The 11,818-nt window shown below is 40.2% G+C and overlaps 1 protein-coding gene and 1 pseudogene across 2 annotated transcripts in view; one reads left to right on the forward strand and one right to left on the reverse strand.

The window, feature by feature from the left end:
- Positions 1 to 11,818, forward strand: part of SLC49A4 (solute carrier family 49 member 4) — an 87,281-nt gene that overhangs the window by 50,083 nt on the left and 25,380 nt on the right. The window lies entirely within an intron of this gene.
- On the reverse strand, positions 5,509 to 7,272 carry LOC111544305 (annotated as a pseudogene). The gene has a single exon (XR_002732106.2). The product of XR_002732106.2 is annotated as a protein max pseudogene (transcript).

An 11,818-nucleotide genomic window follows, 5' to 3' on the forward strand; every position in this document is an offset into this window, starting at 1 on the left:
ATAGAAGAAAAAACACTGATGTGATATTCTATGAGTAAAAAAAAAAAAAAACAATTTGTCTATTCTGCTTTTAATGAACATTTGGATTGTTAACAATTTTTGATGGCGACGTTGTTCCGATCTTTTTTTTTTTTTGAGACGGAGTCTCGCTCTGTCGCCCGGGCTGGAGTGCAGTGGCCGGATCTCAGCTCACTGCAAGCTCCGCCTCCCGGGTTTACGCCATTCTCCTGCCTCAGCCTCCCGAGTAGCTGGGACCACAGGCGCCCGCCACCTCGCCTGGCTAGTTTTTTGTATTTTTTAGTAGAGACGGGGTTTCACCGTGTTAGCCAGGATGGTCTCGATCTCCTGACCTCGTGATCCGCCTGTCTCGGCCTCCCGAAGTGCTGGGATTACAGGCTTGAGCCACCGCGCCCGGCCTGTTAACTATTTTTGACAACCACAAACAATGCTATATTAACGCTCTCATACATGTCTCTATGCGCTTCTATACACATTTCTAATGGATACATATCTAGGAATGGAACTGCTGGTTATAGTGTATGCTACTTTGTTAGATGATGCCAAACTTCTCCAAAGTGGTGGTATCCATGTATAATCCTACCAGCAATACATGAAATTTCTCATCATCCCACATCATTTGCCACTTGTGTGATAATATTAGTCTTTTTCACTTTAGACATGCTGATAGCTGTGCAGTTGTATGCCATCATAGTGACTTCTGTGGTGTCTTTTCAGTGTGAATTGGATATTTTGAATATCCTTTTCTGGTGACATACCAGTTTGAGTCTCTTGCCCACTATTGGGCTACCTTTTTCTTACCAATATGTAAAGAAGAGAGCTGTGCAGAAGGGAACTCCCCAGAGGACTTTGTGGGGACTCCAGTAATCTTTGGCTGAGAAATGGGCTGCACATATAAAGGGCAAAGCTACTAGAGGCTTAACAGAGAGAATGGTATGGATTGAAAGCAGAACAAAGATAGAAGAGGTCAAGCATTGTCTTGGAGTTCTGGCCCAGTCAAATTGTAGAATCAAGGACCATGTCCTAGATAAAGTCTTACTCTAGTTTAGACCCATCATAAACAAAGACAAAAATCTGAAAAGGAGACACTTTGGAGATCTATCCTTATAAAGCACAAAATGAGGCCTACACATCCTCAAGGTGATCAAGCAAAAATTGAACTGCCTACTAGAACAAAAGTCAACCATTTTAGAAAAAATAAAAGAATCTAGAATCTCTTTATTGTATCATCCACAACATACAGTATACAATTTTTTTTTTTTTTTTTGACGGAATCTTGCTTTGTTGCCCAGGCTGGAGTGCAGTGGCGCGATCTCGGCTCACTGCAAGCTCCGCTTCCTGGTTCACGCCATTCTCCTGCCTCAGCCTCCCAAGTAGCTGGGACTGCAGGCGCCCGCCACTACGCCCAGCTAATTTTTTTTGTATTTTTAGTAAAGACGGGGTTTCACCGTGTTGGCCAGGATGGTCTCAATCCCCTGACCTCGTGATCTGCCCACCTTGGCCTCCCAAAGTGCTGGGATTATAGGAGTGAGCCACCGCACCCGGCCCAGTATACAATTTTTTTAAAAAATGCATTAGACATGTAAAGAAACAGGAAAGTGTGACCCCTATTTGGCCAGGTGCAGTGGTCTCAAAAAATAAATAAATATAAGTTAAAAAATTTACAAAGCAATCATTAGAAACCAACTCTTAGAAACTCTAGATGTTGGATTTAGCAGACTGAGGCTGTAATGCAGAAAAGATAAAGATAAATCTTTGCTTGCTCCAAGTTCATAAATATGTTATCTTGTACAACTGTGTCATCCTGTATAGTAGCTACTAGCCACATTCAAAATAAACTTCAAACTTAATTTGAAATTTAAACCAATTGAAATGAAATGAAAGTAAAAAATAACTTCCTTAGTTGTGTAGCACTTTTCAAGTGCAGGATAGCCACATGAGACTAGTAGCTACCATGTTGCATGGTGTAGATAGAGAACATTTCTATCATCAGAGAAAGTTCTATTGGACAGTGCTATTCCAGAGCTGTGTTCTTTTACCTGTCACATTTACCTAGAATTTAAACCTAGAATTGATTTCGTACTTATTATAAGATAGGGGTTAAGTTTCTTTTTTCCCCATAGATATTTGTTAACCTAGGATCAGTGTTTGAAAAGATCATTTTTTTCCTTCACTGCCCTCTATTAATCTTTGTTGTAAGCAAGTTTTCTTATATACACGGGTGTATTTCTAGACTTGATTCCTTTAGTCTCTTTGTCCCTACACCAATACCAAATTGTGTTATTTATACTAGTGTTATAAATAAGTACTAGTTTTGATATTTAGTAAATATCCCCCTTTATTGGGATTTCTATTAGAGTGTTTATATCTACAGATCATTTTCAAAATGAACTGCTTTATAACTGAGTTTTCTGAACCTTGATCATTATATTTCTCCTTATTTACTTAGGTCCCAATGTCTCTGAATGATGCTTTATAATTTTCAACAAAAATACCTTCTGTGTGTTTGTTAGCTTTATTCTCAGGTATTTGATACTTTTTGAAGCTATTGAAATCAGCAGCTTTTAACATTTTTATTTTATTTCTCTTATTTTTAAAATTGATATGTAATTGTTGCACATTTTGGGGGGATATATAATATTTTGATACCTGTACACAGTGTGTAATGATCAAATTGGTAAGAGTGCTATCCACCACCTCAAACATTTATTTTTTCTTTGTGTTGGGAACCTTACAACTCTTCTAGCTATTTTGAAATGTACAGTAAGTTATTGTTATCTGTAATTTCCCTACTGTATTATCGAGTACTAGAACTCACTCTTTCTATCTAACTGTATTTTTGTACCCCTTAACCAACTTCTCTTCATCCTGCCACCCTTCTTCATCAGTAGCTGGTAACTATCATTCTACATTCTGCTTTCCTGAAATCCACCTTTTTAGTTCCCACATATGAGTGAGAACGTGCAATATTTGTTTTTCTGTATTTGGCTTATTTCAGTTAACATGATTTCACTTAACATCCATGTTGCTGCAAATAACAGGATTTCATTCTTTTTTGTGACTGAATGATATTCCATTGTGTATATATCCGATATTTTCTTGATGTATACATCTGTTGATGACACTTAGGTTGTTTCCAAACCTTGGCTATTGTGAATAGTGCTGCAATAAACATGGGAGTGCAGATTTCTTTTTTATATACTGATTTCCTTTCTGTTGGGTATATATCCAGAAATGGGATTGCTACATCATATGGTAGTTCTATTTTTCGTTTTCTAAGGAACCTCTGTACTGTTTTCCGTAATGGCTGTACTTCTTTAATTCCCACCAGCAATGTCCAAGCACTGCCCCTTCTCTGTATCCTTGTCAGCATTTGTTACTTTTTGTCTTTTTGGTGATAGCTATCCTAACTGGGGTGAGGTGCTATTCCTTGTGGTTTTGATGTGCATTTCCCTGATTATTAGTGATGTTGAATATTTCTTTTTGTATATTTGTTGGCCATTGTGTGTCTTCTTTTGAGAAATGTCTATTCAGGTATTTTGCTCGTTTTTTAATTGGATTGGTTTTTTTGCTGTTGAGTTGTTTGGGTTCCTTATAGATAGTGGTTATTAATCCCTAATTGGATGTATAGTTTGTGAATATTTCTCCCATTCTGTAAGTTTTCTCTTCCCTCTATTGTTTCCTTTCCTTTTCAGAAGCCTTTTAGTCTTATGTAATCCCATTTGTGTAATTTTGCTTTTGTTGCCTGTCTTTTGAGGCTGTATTCAAAAAATCTTTGTCCAGACCAGTGTCCTGTAGTGTTCCCCCAATGTTTTCTTTTAGTAGTTTCATAGTTTCAAGTCTTACATCGAACCCTTTTCCCTTTTAGGGGGAAAAAAAAAAGTGCAGCTCGCTGCCAGCACTCATTTAATTTTATATAAACATGCTCTTTGATGCTGAAACAAATCTGACTGGCTTTCAATATGAAAATATAAAAACTGTTCTTGGAGTTATTTCTAAATAGAACTAACATCAGAATCATCTGAATCATCAGAATCATCTATCAGATTCCTCAAATGATTCCTCAAATGAATCTCTAGCCAATGATGTTTTGAGAACGATGTTAACATCACATGTAGGAATGCTCCTTTTTCTAGGATTTGACATTTTCAGCAGTTGAGAATTACCGTGTTTTGTAAATGGAAATACCACTACTAAAAAAAGAATGCTATAAGTAGAATGATGTCTTTTGTCTCCAAAGTTGATATACTAAGAGTGATGTGAAAATAGTCATAAAAGCAAGATAGTTCATGGCGAAGATATCTTGGGGTAAATGCTGCAGCTGCAAAAGCGCCTCTGGCGAGTACTCTCAGGGCAAACGGGAAAAGGATTAAATCTTTAATCCATTTTGAGTTGATTTTTTTTTTTTTTTTAGATACAGTATCTTGCTCTGTTGCCCAGGCTGGAGTGCAGTGGCAAAAGCATGGCTCACTGGAGCCTCAACTTCTTGGGTTTAAATGATCCTCCCACCTCAGCCTCCCAAGTAGCTAGGACTACAGGTGCACGCCACCATGCCCAGCTAATTTTTTCAAGTTTTGTAGAGACAAAGTCTCTATGTTTCCCAGGCTGGTCTGGAACTCCTGAGCTCAAACCGTCCTTGCACTTTGGCCTCCCAAAATGTGGGCCGTGTTGGGCCATCTTTGTGTTTTAATTGGAGTATTTAGTGTATTTATATTTAATATAATTACTGACAAGTTTGGGTTTAGACCTACCATCTTACTATTGGTCTTTATTTTGTTCAGCCCTTTCTATTCTTTTTGCCTTCTTTCTTACCTTCTGGATTAAGTATTTTTTATTACTTCAATTTCCCCTGACTCTGTTAGGTTGGCAGTTATAGACTCTTTTACTATTTAATGATTACCCTAAAAAGTACAGAATGCACACTTGACTTATCAAATTGGAGTTTTACCTTTTCTGTGATAATCTAAGGTTTTTAGAACCCTTTAACTTCATTTAACCCTCTCCCATCTTTTGGGCTGTTACTGTCGTATATTTTAACTGCTTAAGACATTATTGTTTATATAGTTGATATTCATTGACTCAAATTTATCTTCATATTTATTCATTTTGTTCTTTATTTCTTTATCTTCAGTCTTCAAATCTGTAATCATCTTTCTTCTATCTAAAGAGCACCCATTAGTGTTTTTGTTTGGTTATTGTATAGGTCTGTGGGTGACAAATTCTTTAGTTTGGGGTTTGCATTTTAGTTTATTGTTTGTTTTGGTCTAAAAATGTCTTTATTTTATCTTCATTTTTAAAGTTTTTATCTTGTTGGGCATAGAATTATTGGTTGACAGTCATTTTCTTTTGGTTCTTTGAAAAAAAATTCCATTTTCTTCTGGCTTCCATTGTTTTTTTTTTTTTTTTTTTTTTTTTTTGGATAAAATAAGTTTTTTTTTATAGTCTTATAGTAAAGGGGGAAGCCTTAACTTGCAAGACAATTCTTCGGCAGTATGTACAACATACTTTTTATTTCCATGGAATGGAATCAAACACGAATAGAGACTACAGAGTATACACTAGAAATCAGCAAATGCCAGGAACGGAGTAGGAAAAAGACAAAGAAATGAGGCCTAAACACACAAAACCCTTCACTGGGATCTGTTGACCACAGCCAGAACCAGGGCTGGATCACGCAATGGAGACAGGTTCCAGGACAGTAGGAAAGGAAGTGGGGTGAGGGCTGGGAAGGGTCCGCACTGGGGTGCGGGTTTAGTACCAGGTAAATTGCTCTTGGTATTTACATACAAAATCAGTTGGCTCTATTTCTTAGAAATACACACAGGAAGAAAGAAAGATTTCATCATTACTTTATGAATCTGTCGCTTTGCAAGACCGACATCATCAGAAATAGGTACAATTCACTCAAATTCAAATTTAAGTAGCAGGAAATAAATATCAAAACATCATCACTGGCCCTCAATACAAAACCTCTATGCCACCCAAAACACCCTCCCTGTCCCAACCCTTAAATGGCCACTCCCTGGTGGCTGCTGCTTCACTGCTGCCATCTCCCATACATACCACAAGAGTGTCACACGGCCCTCCGTGAGGCTGGCACCGCAGGCTTAAACAGCTGGCTGAGAGAAGCAGGAGTGAAACATGCCAGGGACTCTGTGCTGCGAATCTGTCCCCACTTTCTTTTTATACCACAAACTTCTTTAAGAATCTGGTCTTTCAATAGGAGCAATACATAGCTTTTTAGAAAAAGGAAAAAAAAAAAAACCCTTAAAAAGGAGGAGGGTTCATTCTGATTACTCCAAACCGGTCATCTTCTCAAAGTAGAGCAGTTCAGATTCACAAAGTCTATCAGAGGTGAGGGCAGACCAGGAGGCCGCCTAGGCAGGGCAGGTGTCCTCCGGGCATGTGCCCGGCAGGGCTGGAGGAGCTGGTAGGGTGGGCAGGACACTATGTGCTCAGAGGTCTGGCTGGCCGTCTGTCCTCCACAGAAAAAGCTGCCAAGTTGGGGTGTTTTGGTTTAAAAATTCCTGGTGGGGACAGGGAATCCCTGAAGGGAATACGTTAAAAAAAATATACAGTGGAAATGGGGAAGGAGAACAAGAGCTGTTGTCCAAGAGCTTCTACGTAAAAATAAAAATTTAAAAAAGAAAAAGGGAGAAAGAGAAAAACAGAGTCTTTTAGATGCTTCTGAGGGTTCTACCGATGAACTGAAAGGAGGATGAGGCGATGGAGACAGACAGTTTTTATTGCTGGCCTGCCCCGCGCGGCTTAGCTGGCCTCCATCCGGAGCTTCTTCCTGCTTTGGGGCTCTTCAGGCTCAGACTCCGAGCTGGAGTCCGAGCCCCCATCGAAGGCAGAGATGGTGCTGCCCTTGGCGTTGGTGTAGAGGCTGTTGTCTGAGGAGGGGTAGTTGGTCTGCAGTTGGGCACTTGACCTCGCCTTCTCCAGTGCACGGACTTCTCTCCTTGGAGTGATGGGACTGAGTCCCGCAAACTGTGAAAGCTGTCTTTGATGTGGTCCCTACGTTTTCGTTCCAGTGCATTATGATGAGCCCGTTTGTCAGCGTCGCTCTCCACCTCGATGTCATCGTTATCGCTCATTTCCTACAGCCCAGGGAGCGGCCACTGCAGCGGCGGCGGGGAGGGGAAGGGGTGAAGGGGAGGGGGAAGTCACCGACAACAACAAGCCGAGTCCCCCCCACACACACACTCACTCACTCACTCACTCGCTCTCTCACTCACACACACACACACAACCGGCTTCCATTGTTTTAATTGAGAAGTCAGCTCTCAAATTTAAAAGCTGGCTGCTTTTAAGATTTTCTGTTTATCGTCAGTTTCAGCAGTTTTGCTTTGATTTGATACAACTAGGTGGCATTCTTTTTCTAAATTTATTCTACTTGAGGTTTACATAACTTACTGAATGTTGTCTTGTTAGCTTGATGTCTCTCATTAATTTCTGAAAATTTCTAGTCAGTGTCTCTTCAAAACTTGTGCTCTGTTTTCTCTAATTTCCTTTGGGTATTCTAACTATATACATTATACCTTTACAGTGTATTCTCTAAGTCTCTTAACTCTGTTTTTGGAATTTTCCACTCTTTTGCCTTTCTTTTCTTCACCCCTCCCTTTTGTTTTTTTGTTTTTTTTTTTTTTTTTGAGACAGAGTCTCTGTCTGTTGCCCAGGCTGGAGTGCAATGGTGCGGTCTTGGCTCACTGCAACCTCCGCCTCCCAGGCTCACGCCATTCTCCTGCCTCAGCCTCCCGAGCAGCTGGGACTACAGGCACCCGCCACCACGCGCGGCTAATTTTTTTGTATTTTTAGTAGAGACAGGGTTTCACCGTGTTCGCCAGGATGGTCTCGATCTCCTGACCTCGTGATCTGCCCACTTCGGCCTCCCAAAGTGTTGGGATTACAGGCGTGAGCCGCCAAGCCCGGCCATCACCCACTTTTTTGTTGTTGTTGTTGTTGTTATGACATATTCTTTTTCCTTCCTATGCTTCAGACTGGATATTTTAGCTATCTTTTCTTCCAACTCACTATTTCAGTTTTCAACTCTGTCAAACAGGCTGTTAAATTCATCTATGAGTTACTTTAAATTTTATAAAATTTGTCTTTGGTTCTTTTTTTTTTTTTTTTTTTTTTGAGATAGAGTCTTGCCCTGTCACCCAGTCTAGAGTGCAGCAGCTTGATCAGTTCACTGAAACCTCTGCCTCCCAGATTCAAGCAGTCCTCCTGCCTCAGCCTTCCCAGTACCTGGGACTACAGGCGCACACAACCATACCCAGCTCATTTTTGTATTTTTAGTAGAGATGGGGTTTCGCCATGTTAGCCAGGCTGGTCTTGAACTCCTAACCTCAGGTGATTCGCCTACTTCGGCTTCCCAAAGTGCTGGGATTACAAATAGGCATGAGCCACCACCAAAGAAACCTGTCTTTGGTTCTTTTTTATAGTTGACAGATTTCAGCAGAAATGCTTGATCTTATTTTTTTTTCTCTATTAAAAATAGTTACTTCAAGTTTGTATCTCATAATTCCATTATCTTGGTCCCTTGTAGGTCTATGTATATGTTTGATATTTGGTAATTTTTAAAAATCTCTTTATGCATTCAGTTATTTTTGATTGAGTGCTAGACATAGTACATGAAAAACTGTGGAGATAATTTAAGTATCAAGATGATGTTTTCTTTCAGAGAGAATTTATATTTTTTCTGGCGGGAGTCTGGTATTCACCTTAATCTAGTTTCAGAGCTTGAGATCACTTAAAGCTGGGCTTTAGTCCCTCAGGAGGCTGTTCCATTTCTAGTTCCTCCTGCTCTTAGGTATAGCCCTTCAGAGTGCCCAGTTAAAATGTGGGATTTTTACAAGGCCACCCCACAGCAGGCCCTAAACTGGTATTTTTTCTTCTAGGTCAGTGAGGCTGTCAGTAACTTCTCAGTCCCTTAGCCACCTTCTCTGAAATTAGCAGACAACCCTAAAAGAAAATTGTCTCCAAATACCATGCTTATCTCTTCAGATTATCTTCCCATCCTAGATCGTGGTTTCAGAATTCTGGATTATTTTCTTATCTCTCTGATGCCTTCAGATAAAATTTTCCCCAGATTTTCTAGTTCTCAACCAGAATACTAATCTAAATTACCTAGCGTACATGTTTTAGTCTGTTCAGACTTCCACAACAAAATACTTTAGACTGGGTAATTTATAAATCATAGAAATTTATTTCTCACAGTTCTGGAGACTAGAAAGTCCCAGGCCAAAGTGCCAACTAATTTATATCTGGGGAGGGCTCACTTTCTGCTTCCAAGATGGCACCTTCTTGCTGCATTCTCACGTGGCAAAGGGGCAAGGCAGCTCCCTTCAACCTCTTTTGTAAGGGCACTCATCCCTTCATTACCTCCTAAAGGCCCCCACCTCTTAATATGATCACATTAGGGATTAAGTTCCAACTTAAGAATCTGGGAGGGACACCAACATTCAGACCATAGTAGCACCTTTACTGTAAGAAGAAAGCCTTCCTTTAGTTTTCTCACCTGTTTTTCTGGATGGCAGGTATTCCAAGTATGCTCAGTTCTGTTAAGGAAAAGTGTAGCACCCATTTAAATGATACTGATTTTGACTGGGCATGGTGGCTCACACCTGTTATCCCACCACTTTGGGAGGGTGAGGCAGGTGGATCACTTGAGCTCAGGAATTCGAGACCAGCCTGGGCAACATGGCGAAATCCTGTCTCCACCAAAAATACAAAAAATTAGCTGGGCGTGGTAGCACATGCCTGTAATCCCAGCTACTTGGGAGTCTGAGGTGAGAGGATCACTTGAGCCCTGGAGGCAGAGGCTGCAGTGAGCCAAGATCGCACCACTGCACTCTGGCCTGGGTGACGGAGTAAGGCCCCATGTCATGCACACAAAAAATGATACTGATCTGGCAGATCTGTGCTTCATGTTGTAAACCCTAAAAAGCCCTTCCAAGTATCTTTCTTGGTACAAACTCTGAGAGATATAGAGACCTTGAATCATATCAGTTATTAAGTAAAGTAGAATTTAAAATTAAATGAAAGCAATTTTTTTTAATTTTTAAATTAAGTATTGAGTAGAATTTTATTAACTAAGACAAATGTCATGAACAAAGCAGGTAGAAAAGTACAAAGTGTTCTGAAAGTACCAGCATCAGTACAGCCAGATGTGCAGTGGTCCTTAACCTAGAGCATGACCCCACTCACCTAGAGGATAGAAGGAATTGTTTGTGGGAGCCTAGTGGGCCTTGGATTATAGATACCAAATGCACTGCAGTGAAAGGAGTGGTCCTACAGAACAGAGAATTATCTTTCCTCAAATGCCAATAGTATGAAAAACTATACAGAGATAATTTAAGCTTCAGGATGTTATCTTTCTCCTGAGAGCCTTCATGTTTGCTTCCGGCAGCAAACACCAATAGAGCAAAAGACTCATATAAAGTTACTGTATCGCTTAAAGTAGGCTATCCTCCTGGGAGAAGTAGAACTCCAAAATTCTGAGACTTAAGAAAAATTTATTTGTCGTTCACATTGCAATCTGGGATAGTGTGTGTAATCTAGGATAGTTGTCCACAGTTTGGACAGCTCTTTTCCTCACACTGTTTTAAGAGACGGAGGCTGCTTCCACTTGTATCTCTTCTGTCCCCTAGGACCTTGTCATTATATGCATGGGTGCAGCTGGGCAGCCACATCCAGACTGCAGCTGGCAGGAAGGGAGAGAAAGCATGGAGGAGGCATACACCTTCCTTCAAGTTCTAACCTGGAGGTGGCACACTTCACTTCTGCTCACTTCCATTAATGAAAGCTGACACATGGTCACTTGTTCCAGCTAGAAACTGGGACAGGTCATCTAGCTAAGTACCCAGGTAGAAGAAGAAATCGTTTGGTGGACAGCTGGCAATCCCTGTCACAAGTGTAATGAAAAATATGACTCGAAAAACAATAAAAGGTAGATGCTAGTTTGGACAATGCTCAAGTGCCAGGTCAGGTTTGAACTTTGTCCTGTAACCACAAGGAAAGCCAGTAACTATTTCCGAGCAGGGACGCAGAATGCTTAGGATAATTATTCTGGCAACAGTGAGCAAAATAGATTGTGAAGACCATTTAAGAAGCTCTTACAAGGTTCAAGAAGTAAGAAGGTAATAAAAGCAAGCATGATGGTTGTGGGAAGGAGAAAGAGGAGACAAGATGTACCAGTATTATTAGAGACATGAAATTTATTTCATAACAACTAACATGTTTTGAGCACTTTACATTTATTAACTTATTTAACCCTCAAAAAACTTTATTATCCCCATTCCACTAATGCAGGAACTGAGACCTAGAGTATCAGTTGGGACAGAAACCAAGTCATAATAAGAGTTAAAGATACAGGAGTGATGAGAAAATGTAGGCAGCATTCATAGATTGCTGTGAAAAAGTGTGGCCACACAGGCAGGAAAGAGACTAGATAGATGGAGAAGCCTCATCAGTTAGTAATAATAATAACAGCTAATGTTTACTGAGCACTTCCTATGTCCTGGCCACTCATCTGGGTACTGTATACAAATTATGTCATTTAATCCATTTTATAAGTAAAAAGACATAATTTGCCCAGAGTCACACAGTTAGTAAATGGCAGGGCTGGAAATGTTTTCTCAAGAGGGGAACAAGCTATACGTTTGAAACCCAGCTCAACTTCTTTTTCTCTGTCTACTTTCTTGCTCAGCCCCACATTTCCCCCTGCCTTCCACCTTCTGATATATTTTTAGTTGTTGCCCCATGTTTTAGCATCCAATTATTACCTAGCCGT

The sequence above is a fragment of the Piliocolobus tephrosceles genome, chromosome 2, assembly GCF_002776525.5.
Source record: "Piliocolobus tephrosceles isolate RC106 chromosome 2, ASM277652v3, whole genome shotgun sequence".
Taxonomy (NCBI): Eukaryota; Metazoa; Chordata; class Mammalia; order Primates; family Cercopithecidae; genus Piliocolobus; species Piliocolobus tephrosceles.